Genomic DNA, 14,342 nt, shown 5'->3' on the forward strand with positions numbered 1-14,342 from the left:
TAGGCTCTAATTAGCTCTCAGGGATGTATCAATAAAAAGCCACGATTCAGGTTTATAGGTGGTAACAAGTGTTACTGTTCCTCCTCAGCAAAATTTATTCTCTGACAGTTTTTCCATCCAGTCCTAAGGCACTTTTCTCTTACAGTGTAACTTAGTACTCCGCTCTGACCTCACTGCTGCTACTGTCACCTCCATTTTGGGTCCATGCACAGTTCCCTGAAGCTTTCCTGCCTGCTGTTTGTTCCCCTCCTCCCTTTCACCTGAACCACCTCCACAGACTGAATGCTCTCAGAGGAAATAGCCTTCCACCCCTCTCCTTTCACACCCCAGCATGGGCTGTACTGAACGCAAAGCCATCTCGGGCCCAAGGCAAGTTTCTGTCAAAAAGCAGATGCAGGTGTAGGCAATACTGGTATTAAAGTAACCTCCAGCAGGCCCCAAACCTTGCAGCAGGGAGAGAGTGATCTTGGGCCTGTTATCTCCCCACCTGTGGGCATCAGCTGAAAGGGCTGTGCACCAGGCAGGGTGAGGTGGTTGTTACATTTCTACTTGGGCCTAGCAGAGAGGGGTTTGGCTTTATTTAGTCTAGCGGATAGGAAGAAGCAGCAGTAGCATCAACACCACAACTGCTGGTGGTGTGAGGTCTCCAGCTGGGGCCTAGGCCTGTGGTGGAGTTCTGGGGCTCTCTGCCCCTGCGGTGGGCAGGCTGGTGTGGTGAGGGGGCCAGTGGCTGCTGTCCCTGCTGGTCCACCTCAGGGTGCCCTGGGCACAGCAGTCCCCAGCCCTGTTACACATAATGTCCCCTGCTTGATCTTTCACTCCTGCTTTTCCAATTCTCCTCCATGTGTTCCCAGAATAGATCCTGACCTCACCCTGCTTACTTTCTGTTTGCTTTCCCTTTTCATACAGTGCTGCCCCAGCTCTTCATCCCCTGCCCAGAAAAATAAGACATATGCTGGGGTGCTTTTGTTCCGTGTGCCCACTTAGTGTGTTAGAAGAGAGATAAGGTGTTTGTTCTTCTATGTTGTAATCCGTTTGGTGCTGATGCTTTCTTGCTCGTATCCTAAGGTAACTCTGCCTCAGTGCTTTTTCTGATTTTGTCTGGGATTCTTTTGTGCATCCCAAACTAAGCACGTTCTGCTAACCTGATCAAAGAACCTAAATTTTGATCTGTTACAATAAACTTACAGTGCAATGGGAAAACGTGCCTTCAGGAACCACAAGTGACCTGATCGGAAAGTAAGTGAGCTGGAGGCAGAAGTACCGAATTTACAGGAATAGAGTAGATTAAGATTATAGCAAATAAAAGCCTTTAAAAATCAGAATGGCCTTAACATCAGTCTCTAAAGCAATGGATTAATTATTCCAGAGAGATTGTGCTGTGTGTCCCTGTGCTAACAGGGCTTTTATTTCTTCCCCCTGGAGAGAGGCAAGAAAGTGGTTGCTTAAATCACTGTTGACATACAGCATATGAATTCCAGTTTTGATTTTATGAACAGCCTCTATCATCACGTCTTCTGTGGACTGTCTCATGCTCATTGTGCTATGGGGTTAGACGCACTGTCACCATCCCTATAAATAGCCTGCTTGGTTATGAAGGACTAGTAGTATTTCCTCTGGGAAGAATAGGACTTTTGACTGGTGGCATTTTAGGCAAGTTCTCTTTAAACCTTCTAGAGGAGATAGGGTTTGGACAGTGAGAAACCTGATAAAGAAAGCCAACAGTCAAGGTACTAATTGTTGAAGTGCAGCCACCCAGTGAGCGTGGAGGGTGCACAGAGAAAATTGAAGTTAGGAGGAGCAGGACAGTGGTGTGCTTTTAAAAAGAAAGGTCAGCTGCAGGGCTGGTAAGAAGCAAGAAAGCTGCCATGCAGAGAAAGAGAAGCTCCCTGTGATACAGCGGGAAGCAGAGCTGCTGCGCAAGACCGTTGCAGCGTTGGACAGGTCTGCTCCGCGCCCCAAAAATGCTCAAGCATATTGGAGAATGGGAGGTAAGCTGACATTGTTTTCTGTATCTTTATTTTTGGAACAAAGTAGGAGGTAATTATGTATAGAAAATGCCGTGTTTCAGCTATCAACTGTTTAGCTGTTAGTATGGTCTTTTGAGTGTGGAGAACACCTTCAAGCAAATACACAGCACCCTCTCAAGGTAGGTTTGGTAGGGGTGGATGCTTTTAAGCTTGTCAAGAGAAGTTCTAGAGATACAGGTCATCTGGTCTGTACAACCCTGTTTCTGTGAAGAAATGTGCTGGAGACACCAAAGAGAGCGCAGGTTCAGCTGACTGTGCAGTGAGGCAAATTTCACTGCACACAGTGTGAGAGGTCAAATACAGCATGGCGTTGACAGATAACAAGGCTTCCTAGGTGTCTTCTCCTGGCTATTGAAAGTAACAAATGCCAAGGTATCTGGGGGTTTTCCTTACAATTAACAATTCATCTGGAATTCAGACATCACCTTCCACAACTTGGGAAGTTTCCAAGAGTGCATTTAATTGTCAGAAGAACCCTTTGTGCAAATCGTGAGTCTGTACACAAAAAGATTGCTCTGCCAAAAGGAATGAAATAGACCATTACATTTAAGGATGACTAACTTTTTCTGAATAGTGAAGAAAACACCACACTTGCCAGTTATCTCTTCTGTGCATTTCCTCAGTTGTGGCTGAGGCCATCTGATGACTGTTTCCCTTTCACTCCCAGCGCAGTGCAGTCTGTCTGCTGTCAGCAGTTAATGAAGTCACTCACAAGCCTCCATTCCCCGGGGAAAAGCACTGCTATGAATAGACCTGTTACTTACGTCTCTGTTTGCAATGCTCTCAGCGCTTCTTTTGCTGTGCCACCATTTCTAATGATTGTGCCATTTTTGAACAATGGCCTTTCATTGTAGAGCTACTGCTATTCAGGATGCCAAAAAAGCTCTTGCTTCTGGCACAGCTGTTAGAGTCCTGTGAAGGCTTCTGTGTTGTCCTCAGTGACAGACACATGTTCTGAGGTACCACAGACTTACCAAAAATGTGCAGAAAGTGAATGAATAGTCTTATTGCTGCACGTATTTTCAATAATAGTCCACAGGGAATTTCATCATGACATACTTCATCAACACATGTCCTACAATAAGGAGGAAATAAAGGAAATAAAGGCTTTTGTTTCTGAGAACAAAATATTTCCATCCTACTGAAATAGAAAGGGAAACTTGATCTGATGAGAAGTACTAGAGAACATCACATATTTGCCCAGCTGAGCTTGCATGTCTGGTTATGATTAAGCTTGTGTTTATAAGGAGTTATGTGTTGGTCTAGACAGAGGTGAGCTATAAAAGAAATGAAGATAAAAAGACAGATAAAGAATAATGAATCATGATAATGTATTGTCCCAAGGATAGAAATATAAGATCTTGTAAATACTACAATTTGTAGGGTCTACCAGTGAAGTCAAAGACTACTCAGTGGAGTTAAGTCACTGGTTTGTGTTTTCATGACTGAGTTGTGTGGTTGAGGTCTAACCCCAAATAATTTTAGTTGAACACCTGTCTAAGAAAATTTAGCTACGAATACCAATAAATGGTCAAAAGGAGAGGGACTGAGTAAAATAGCTTTTGGTTTGAACATTGCTTATTCTTTCTTTAGGAGATGTGGGAGACAATTTTTTTAAAAAGGTGTTTTTTATATCCACTTTTTTTTTTTACTGGACTTATTCTTAACAGGCTCCCCCAACATCAAGTTGTCAAAATTTTAGTTCTCAGAGAGTTATGATAAGCTCTTCTATAAAGTGCAAACTGTCAATTTCTCTGCACCATGAATGTCGGAACTGTTCCTACGTGAGCAGAGTTCAAGTTGTTTTCGTATATGAACCTTTGTTCATGTTCCTCATCCTCCTACTTATATAAAGCCAAAACAAAAGAAACTTGTTACCCAGACTTCTCATTTGATATTAATTCTGGGTGGCTGAATAAGTCTGTGATTCATGACCCATGTTAAAATTTAACATCAGCCTTTAATGTGTTCAGCCTGACACATGGTGTGTCTTATAATATTGATATATCTCATCGACCTAGCAATCTGCATCAGCTTGCTGAAACATGCCACGAAAGGAAAATGATACAGTTGTCCTGATCTACTTCTCTGTCAAAGCTTTAATTAAAACATTCACACTGTCTGCTAAGGGTTTGGGGGAAACTCATAAGATGCCTGTGCAGTCATTCACAACATTTCATTTTGAAAGTTTAGGAGGATAGTAATATGCTTCATAAATCAGACTCCTGTGACCTGGTCAGCATCTCAACAGCATCCAAAACTTATCTGACTTGCTCTCTGGAATCCTGTATCTAAGAAAACACAAATTCACACATCAGATTTTTCCCTGATGCATTTGCCAAGCATTTACTTCCAGTAACAACCCAAGCAGTTGCAGTGAATTCAGCAGACCTGCAGAGCCAGAGCAGCGCTGTTCTCACAGTGGTTGGCATCCTTCTCTCAGAGATACAGAGGTACAGACCTGAGGACGGATTTCCCCTTCAGTTTTTTTTTTTTTTTTTCCATTGCTGGCACCCAGACAGCCTGAAGGCTGTGACAAGGCAATACTCAGCCATCTGTAGGTTTGTCAGCTGGGAGGTAGAGCTTGATCAAAATGAGGTTTCATTTACTGATAGCTGCTCCTGAAATGAGACCCTACCAGACCACCTAGGAACAGCACTTGTATGATAAAGCCTAATGGCTATGTTTGCAGAGGTTTCTTATTAAGGTCATATAGAGATTGTTGGTTTTTTTTTTCTTACCCAAGCAGAACTGTCTAGAGGGTAGGACTGCAAATGCTGCTGTCATCTTCCCACCCCTAGGACAGAAAACCTACTTGTAACAGTGATCCTTATCATCATTGGAAGATGCTTCTTGCTTCCTTCGGTCCCACAGTGCCATGCTAGCATCAGTTCCTCTGATCCAGTAGCAATGGATGTTAAAAGCACAGCCAATACCTCAACTGGCTGTTTAAAATCAGCTTCAGCAAGCATTGCTCCCTCTCTGACCTTTTCCTGGCTTCTGTATCCCCTATGTTTGGCTGTCTTCCACCCAGGCATTTAGGCTCAGATTTGGAAATCCCCTGTTCGCAACACTGGACTGTTATTTTTCTGGCAGAATTTACCTGCTGTCCTTGTAGAATCAGGGCATCTGTGATGCCTGTGCTGTTATTCAGAGTATTAATAGAGATTATAAACAGAAAGAGGTCTCAGCCACAGGCTGTCAAGGCAGGAGCTTGTGATGCTCTGTCTGAGCCTGAACTAGTTGAAAGAGAGGAGCAGCTTCTTCCAACGAGTGATCTTCCTCAAGCACTCTTCATCACTATAATAACAGAAGAAGCACAGTACCAGGACCATTAAGGAAACAGTATGCTATGAAGACTGTGAACTTAGAAGAATGCAAACAAAAGGCCAAGACTTGAAAGATTCATAAATATGTAAGTTCAGAAGCACTGGCTAAATCAAACTATCACTGTTCAACACAAAAACATAGCAAATAAAACTAAGAGGTGTTTTTTGAAGAAGCAGGGGGGAGAGAAAAGAAAAATACCACTGTAGAAGTGGTAAGAATAAATCAGATAGTAACACATGAGAACATAGATATCAGTGGAGAATGAAGGGAAAAATAGGCTTTATTATGAGCAAAACGATGTTAAATGAGACTTGTGAAATGAATGCCTTTATCAGTAATGTGACTTCGCGCTGGTATCATGAATAGCTGTTTATCAGCAGGTTCTAAAAACCCAGTCACACTCTGAATAAGTAACTGCAATGTTCTTGTTTGCTTTTCTATAGGTTTTAAACCATAAATATTGAGAAACTTACAAAAAATGAGAGAGAAAATGACAACTTCATGAGAACAGATGAATATGTAGTTTTTTCCAAGCCATTGCTAGCATATTCAATTTGCTACTGGCACTTCTTTATTATATAATCATACTTGAAATTGTTACCATGATTTTCGGTAGTAGGTCGTGTACCATTGCCTTTTATCTTTAAGTTAACGTGAAACAGGAAGATGTGGGCATTCGTGGTTTTCCCTTGTGCAAGAAAGGTCAAACTACAGAACAATATAGGAATATCCATAACTTTGAATTCCACAAAGATAGCTGAAAAAAATATATAAAATTAACAGTTGATATGTTGGATTATTAATTTTCTGGCCCAGATTTGTTCAGTGAACACCTAATGTGCCCAGCTTTGGAGCCAGTCTATTTTTGACTGTTGTCTATAGAAAATGCAGAGAAAGGGGCACCTCCTGTGTGTGAGCCCAAGACCTGTGTTTACTGTTCCCTGGAGGTTTGCTTATAACATGTTCGTGGCCTGGCACGCTCCCCGGGCGTAGTCATAGCACCAGTGTACAACCTGTTTGAATTCCTCCTTGGTCTCTACTGTTCCTCTCAGACATTCCTGAGCACAGCTATTGTCCTCTGATTTAAAAGGGCATTCAGATGTATCTTCCAAATTAACAGTAATTCAGCTGTTGCTCATCCTTTGTGCTGGCTGCAGGCTGCACAGCTTCATCAGACTGCAAGCAACTGCACAGCTTCTCCTTCAAATCTGTAGACCATCAGTGAGTGGTGGATGTTTGTTTGTTGTAGACACAGGGTGCAAATTCCCTTGGATGTCAACCAATTTGGGGGAGTTTTACGGTGCTGAGTAATGTCTGTCTTACCTGTTCATGGACACGTGCTGTAGTTACCTCCAGGCCAATAACATTGCTAAAGCAGCATAGTGAAACAGCAGATTCTGCAGTAATGGTTGTTTTCCACAGAGTTTCTCCTGAATCAGTTTCATGAGCCAGACGTGCTAAATTATAATAGTTTCAGGGTTGGTTCTTCAGGTGCTAAAGCTACCAGCATAGGCATTCCTAAAGCCTTCACTCTTCATAAATAAATCCTGTATTCCTCTCTGGGAAGAAATTATATCATTCTCTGTTAGATTTTGTCAATAAGACTTTCTATGCCATTTTGCAATCCATGCGGAGAACTGGATTTTTATGTATCTTTTCTTCCTATCTCACACGGTAATTGTTAGGTTGACTAATAGTATGTTCACTAACCTCTTTACCCCCCTTATTTATGTTTTCCATATGATGACCTTACAGTAGACTCTCCAGTGTCTCGCCTGATTAGGGTGGGTAGGGTCTTGCCCTAACATAGAGTCTCATCCACCAGGTCAAGTACGGTAAATCAAAAGTAAGAGTAATGTTGGGAAGAGTCGCATCATAACTGACTGACTGTATAATGAATAACTGATAGCTATGACTCAGTGTCTGCATTTCTTTCCTAAACACAACACTGTATTGTAGGCTGGCTTTGAATAGTTTTTTTTTTTTTTTTTTTTTTTTTTTTCCCCCACATAGTTCCAGGTAATGGTTAACTCCAAATGACTAAAATACCTTCAGGAGACCTGATGAGACTTCTTACAGGTACTCAGGTTCAAAAGTAAATTCAGGCTTTTACTTTATCAGTTTTTTAAAAAAAACTTATTTTTCTTATCTGAAGCTATTTTAAAAGTACCCAACAAATAAAAAGTCATCAGTGTTACTACTGATGCATAATTTCAAGGTGAAATGATTGTATTCCAGGCAAATGCATGCACAGTATGTGCATCCATTTTTCAATTTTTTATTTTTTTAATAAAACAAGACATTTTAGCATCTGTGGCAATGCAGTCATTTCTGAGATGAAACATGACTTTGCATCAGCTTACACTGTAGGATAAAAGGTGGAAGGAGAGACCACTGAGAAGAACACAAACTGGGAAATCTGTCTGAAGGAAAAGCTACCATTACAGAGTTTCATTCCTGAAGAGGGTGTGTTAAAGTATGCAAGACAATAAAGAGTAGCAGATGTCTTAAGAATTGATGTTATGGGGAGTGTTTTAAGGCATTTATCTTTTGAGAGGACAGAGGATTTTTCACAAAAAGTAGATGAACTCCATCTGAGCAAGTGTGGTGTTCATTTTCTGGAAGTAGTATTCCTGTAGCTGATATCAATATAGTACAACATGATTACATCATGTTACAATACTACAAAATATCACATGCAGACAATATACATTTATATATCTGTATAACCAGTAAAAGTATTGTAAGCAAGAAAATAGGAGAGAAGGTTGGGCGACACTTGTAAGTAATTTCCATGCATGGTCCTGAAAAGAAGGAAATGATGAATGCATGGGGGAGAAAAAGGTATGATGGATGCAACACGAACAGGAAAAATAAGTATTAACATGGGTGGGAACATGAGGTGGATGGTCTCGATGTTGGGAATAAAAAGAATGTGAACAATGTAATTAAAAAAAAAAAAGTGCAATGTTATAGAAGACAATATGAGGTATTTATATACAAAAACTGCATGCAGGAAAACATAGGCTAGAAGTGCAGGGCCCAGGATGACCCTGAATCTCTCAATGATAATAAAGTATGGTCGATGACTAGTGTATGACTGAAACACTCTTAAACTGATGTGTAGACTGTTATGAAAACTAAAAATAAAAGCAAATGTACAAAGGCATCACTCAGTAACAATGCAGAGACGGCATGGGTGGGGTGGAATTTGTCAAACTTTTGGGGCAAAGTATGGTGAATAAGGGTCTTCTGAAGGACCACTAAAGGACTCTTACATATATTTCTAATACAGATGACTTCAGGCATGAAGGCAAAACTTTCAAGCATTGTCTCATTACGGGAAATTTTGATTGAACAGAAATAGAGTATAAAACAAATGTTACTGATAACAGCAGAGCCAGTTATTCCAGGGTGTGATAGCTGGCAGATTTCATCACTATGCAGTCACTGGACTAATATGATGCTATTCTAGGTGGTCTTTGTTAGGTAGTGATGCCATAGAGCAGCTGGTTGTAGAAAATAACCTAGCTAATGTTATCCCAACTTGATTAAATTGAAAATAAGTGAAAGAATAAACATAAATAGGTCTGTTAAATACAGTACTTCAGAAGAACAAATTTTGAGAAACTGGAGAAACTAGCTAGTGTTGTCAATTGGATGAAAGTTCCAAGCGTGACGATTAGAATTTCTTTAATTTAAATATATATAAAAATAATAATAAATCTGCACTTTCTGCTGTAAGTAGAGAATGAAGTGTGTTAACACCTTGCTGGAGAAATAATATGTATATATATATATAAATAATTATATTAAGAGTGAGAAAAAAATATATTAAGAATGAGCAAACAGTGAAAGACATAGGGGAAGCAGCTGTATCTTGGAAACCAAGAAGTGTAGAGTGCAGTCTTATTTGTTAAGTGGCGAACAGACTAACCATCTGTAAACCAAAGCACAAAGACTAAAAGCTTCTTATACCAGAAAGATGAAGGGAGGTCTGGCATGTGGTAAGGACGGGGTGTTGACTAAAGACAGTGTAAATACTGCCCAAGCCAAATAATTTTTTATTTTTTTTTCTTCTGTGAAGAGGATGGTATAGATCACAGAGGAAAATAAACAAGATGGTAAGAATCCACAGAAATAAGAACTAACGTTTGCAAATTTGAAAATTAAATCCAAAGAACAGAGTAGGCTCATAGTGGAATGATGTCCATCATCCATCCTAAAATGCTGAAAGAACACCAAATTAAATTTCAAATACAGGAGCAAGTTTTTCTTAAAAGACCTATCAAATCAAAGGAGAGAGAAAAGTGGAGGAACGGTGACCTCACATCTACAGTTTCATTAATTTGACCTTAACCATATGCAAATTGTGTACACGTTTTCCTAGAAATAATAAATAAAGATGTGAATATAAAAAGGAAAAAAAATAGAATGAAAGCAATAAATGTTTGATTAAATATATAAGGGCTGAGAATATGTATGGATGATACCATCTGTTCTGAAAAGGGAATTATTGGGCTATCAGAGATTACAAACAGATTTTCAAGTATCACAGTTTCAGCTAATCTCTGAAATTATTAATGCTTTCATTGCTGCTAAAAATGGCATGCTCAAATAAGAAAAATATCCATCCTGTTACATAGATAGAGTGGGAGAAATTGAGAGCTGGAAGCGTGGGATTGAATTTAATAGCACAAACTGAGGTGGAAATAATTTCTGTTATAAACTGCAGATTATCAAGTGGACAGGAGAAAGACCATAATGTCTTGATCAGTCATAGAAGGATGCTCACAGAGCTGGGATGGAGCCCTGGAAAAGGCAAAAATGATCCTCCTTAGATATGATGCAGGTGGCTGAGGAAGGAATACTACGTAGAGGCTCCAGTGTAGGAGGCATTGGTCAGAGCTCTTCTGGAGTGCTGTGAACAGTCTGTCACCCATAATTAGGAAAGAGCATTGAAAGAAATGCAGAGAAGTAGTGCTACACAAACCAAAGAACGAGCGATATACAATTGCTGTCTATAAATACATCAAGGGGAGGGGAACGAAGGGCAGGGCAAATACTAGGAAAGGAAAGAAGTTATTTAAGTTACCAGACAATGTTGTCACTAAAACAAATGGATATAAATTAGTTAGTCCATCTAGGCTGGAGTTTAGAAGCTCTCCAGCGATGAGAAGAGTAAAGTCACTGAAACAGTCTTCTAGTGAGAGTAACAGGAACAAAGCACTGTGACTGCGGGTATCACAGTAAAATGGAGCTTATTTGCTTGTGAGTTGGATAATGCAGAATTCACCTTGTTCTTGCATATACTGCAAAGGTGAGTAGAGCCACTTCGTATTTGCCTATCTGCCAGGAAGAGAAACTGTCTGAGCTGTCTTATGGTGGATTTTGATAAGTTCATGAACACAGCTGTATAAGGTGCAAGGACACGTATTTGGTATCTATGAGATCCTTCACAGTGCTGAACTATTGAAATTTCTGTTAATCTATTGGTTCACAGAGAAAACATGACTTTATGGCCTTCTGGGACATGTTGACATGCTGCAAAATATTATGAATGAAATTTTTTTTAAAAAATGCTTTAAATTGTGGTAATTCTGGTCTTGCTAATTGTCCAGCCAAAACAAGGCGATGCTGTTGTATGTCTGAGGTAAGCATAAGGTATCAGTCAATCGAATATTATTAATAGGCTTTACATCATCAATCGTTTTGAACTCCTAGAAAGCCCTGCTAGGGAAACTCTGCTCTGCCTCATTCCTATTGTATTACTCAGTCAAGCTAATTGAAACTGATTTAGTTGGTTTTATTTTTACTTAGAGGTGTTTCATTTGCATGTTCTTGGTCCTGCATGGTTTTTGTTTAGGTATATAATATCAACATTTCTTACCAGTTCTTTAAGAATTGCAGAAATACTAATCTTTCTGTAAAAGGTCATTCTCCCAATATCCCTGTTTACATATCAATGTACCCTGCTGGTTTAAATTTCCTGCCTGCACGTGCTCATAGCAATAAAACAAGATTTGCAAAATACAGGAATAATTTATATCAACAAAGATATTGGAAACAGTCTGACATTTCAGAATCATGTTAACTGAGCTTATAACAAAGACTGGAAATAATGTTCTGTTTACTGTGGTAGATGAGAGAGGAATTAAAAAAAAAAAAAGAAAGAAGAAGAAGCTGGTAACAAAAAATTATAACCTGAATATAACATAAATGACCAAATCGTTTAACAAAGATATGAGTGTTTCCAAAGATTCTTAAATATGTAGCCAGGCAAAATATTGCCAAAAGGTCATAGGGGAGTTAGTACTGACCACCTTTATGCCTGTAGGTTTTAAAGTAATACCTACTCCAGAATAGCAGAATAGCCATAAGATGGCAGCACGCTGCACAAAGAGCTCCTGAAACCCTAAATCCTGTTCTTTCCCCAGAAGGAGACTGGGCCCTGTGACAGGAGGAGTGGACTGAATTCTGCGTGTCTGTAAATAGAAACCATCCCGTCAATGTTCAGAATAACTTGAAAGCTTCATAAATCTAGCTGGTTTCAGTCAGTGTCTTGGCCCACTTTCTCAGTTATTAGCAGCTGTTTGGATGCTGAAGTAAACATGCTTATCTATTTTGGCTACTCTAGATTAACATTATTCAAACCCTATGTTTGAGCAAAGCACTGGAGTTCCGTACCCCTAAGTATAGCAAGGTCAACTATAACAAGTAGAGGTCTATTTTCTCTGTGTAAGACCAGAGTGGAAAAGGTACTTTTTACAAGTGATTTAGTCCCAGCCTCATAGTTTAGAATTTACATCTGGATAAATCAGGCCTGCATACATCGTGCTTACACATTCCTTCCAGCTTTTTCAAAAGCAAGGCATTTGCACCTAGCTCATTTTGCTTATTCATCACATTTCATGCTATACAGCTGCAACATGCGTGTCACAGGGCTGCCTTTGGCCCTTTGTGTAAGAGGGGAAGTAGGTAGAGTTTGCACTCAGCATTAATCTGAATGGAGGAAGCTGCAGAAAGCTCCCAGTTAAAGGGCAGAGACCTGACATCTTGTGGAGTTAAGTGCTGTGGGGTTAATGCTAATGCTCAGAGCAGTTCCAGCCACCAGCAAGGAGCTGAGGTGCTTCCTCTGGGGTCCCACCACCTCACTCTTACAGGGCAGGGAGGTGTACAATGCAACTGTGAAAATCAAACAGAAACTTAGGCCAGATTCAATAGGCTGCGTGGCATCCCTGGCATGTTTTGAGTGCTGTGGGCTGCCTGACAGTCCTGGTTGGAAACCATGTGATTTTTCCACTGGTTCCACCTGAGTCCTGGTGCAGTTGGGAGATTTGATTATTTGGCTTTGAGTGTGATAGTTTATTCAAATCTGAAAATCAAACAGACCTTTCAGAGTGCTCAACCATGCAAAGGAAATTGAGGACAAAGGTTTGCTCACGCCCTCAGCTGAAACCAGCCGGGTCAGAGCTGTGGGTGAGGTGAACATGGGTTGAAAACACCCTGGGTTGTCTGCCTGCTGTTCACTGCACAGTTGGTGAGCAATTCATCCTTCTTCCTCCTCTTCCTCTCTGTTTGTTCAGAGGTAAGTTGTTGACTTGGCTCTGCCTTCATCTAGCAGCAGTGCGCTGCTCCGGAAACAAGAGGAGACCAGAGCATGAGTCATGACCTGAGTCATGGATCTGCAACAACCCACTTTGTTCAGGGCCGGAGGGAAAAAATTCCTTTCCTACGTGTGGCCGTTCAGCTCATGCAACCCGCTGGAAGGAGCTGCAGACTCTGTTCATCTTCTAAAACTGCTCTCTACCGTCTGTGTAGCAGTGCTTGCAAACAAAACATGAAGAGAGTTATGAGAAGCCTTCGTCTTTTCACGCACTTGCCCACATGTTGGCAGGGGTCTGTGCCTTAACCTACACAGCAGTGTTTTGGCGCGAGTCCCGTAGCTGGGAATGAGGTTAGTACACATCCAACAGGGGCAGCTCAGCCGCTGTACATGCACGTCTTCATGTACCGCAGGCTCTGTGTCATTTATACAGGACCCAAATGCTTACAGCAGTTTCTTTGGGCTGAGGCTGTTTTCTGTTTTGAGCAATACCCGTGTTGCATGGGTGCTGTTTAACAAAGAATGATAGCAAATAGTATCAAACAACACTAATATGCATAAATCCAAATACATTTATTTATTTTGCACAGTGATTTGGTAGGTGACACTGTTGTTTTCTAAAAAAAAGAAAGAAAGTAAAGTTTAGAGAAAAAATGTAAAGTTACCGATTAGTTGCATTCACCATCATTAAATTTGATGAATTTCCCCATTAAACACAAGTGTTCATTAGGGATTGTTGATGTTGATGTAGGGATTGTTGTTTCCTCTTTAAATGTTTTTGCCAGATCTCCCCAAAGTACTGCCAGCAAAGGTGGGGGCAGGACAGTCCTTCCAGTGTTGTTGCCATATTTGTGTGCAGTCTGTGCTGGATTGTCGGATATTCCCATTGCTATGTGGCTACTCAAACCACCTCTGTTTCCTTAGAGCTCAGTCTAAGTTTGGAAACTTTTTTTCAGGCTTCCTTGCCTAGCTAATTGACAGTCATCCTCTGAAACATCTGTCGTAGTTGTTCTTTGGAACTAGGGCTGTCAGGCTGGTGAGGGATATATTTTTGGGAAGATTTTTTTCTAAAAGTGCCTTCCATTTCTGCTGGCCCAAGAGTCAGGAACCACTTGACTGTGCAGCTATAGAACAGCTTCATCTTTTTAAGATATTTTTTTTCTCACTTATTCGGTAATATTTGCATAATCTTCAGTTACCATCTTTCTGGTCAAAAGGTTTGCCCTAAGTTTTGATCTCTATCTCACTGCTTCCATTCCCACAGGACTTGGCAGATGAGGGACAGGAAGAGAGAAATGTTTTCTGAAGGGCAGGAGACACTTCCCCCGCCTTTGTAAATACTCACAGAACCATTTCAGCGTGTGGGACATCCAGAC

At 40.6% G+C, this 14,342-nt stretch overlaps 1 protein-coding gene across 1 annotated transcript in view; it reads left to right on the forward strand.

Moving 5' to 3' along the window:
* The first annotated feature begins 1,859 nt into the window (after positions 1 to 1,859).
* ITGB6 (integrin subunit beta 6) overlaps positions 1,860 to 14,342 on the forward strand; it is a 47,012-nt gene continuing 34,529 nt past the window's right edge. Inside the window, exon 1 of the mRNA XM_035536785.1 lies at positions 1,860 to 1,991. The gene's annotated coding sequence lies outside the window, so the exon portion shown is untranslated. The remainder of the gene's footprint in view (positions 1,992 to 14,342) is intronic.

The sequence above is a fragment of the Cygnus atratus genome, chromosome 6 (assembly GCF_013377495.2).
Source record: "Cygnus atratus isolate AKBS03 ecotype Queensland, Australia chromosome 6, CAtr_DNAZoo_HiC_assembly, whole genome shotgun sequence".
Classification (NCBI taxonomy): Eukaryota; Metazoa; Chordata; class Aves; order Anseriformes; family Anatidae; genus Cygnus; species Cygnus atratus.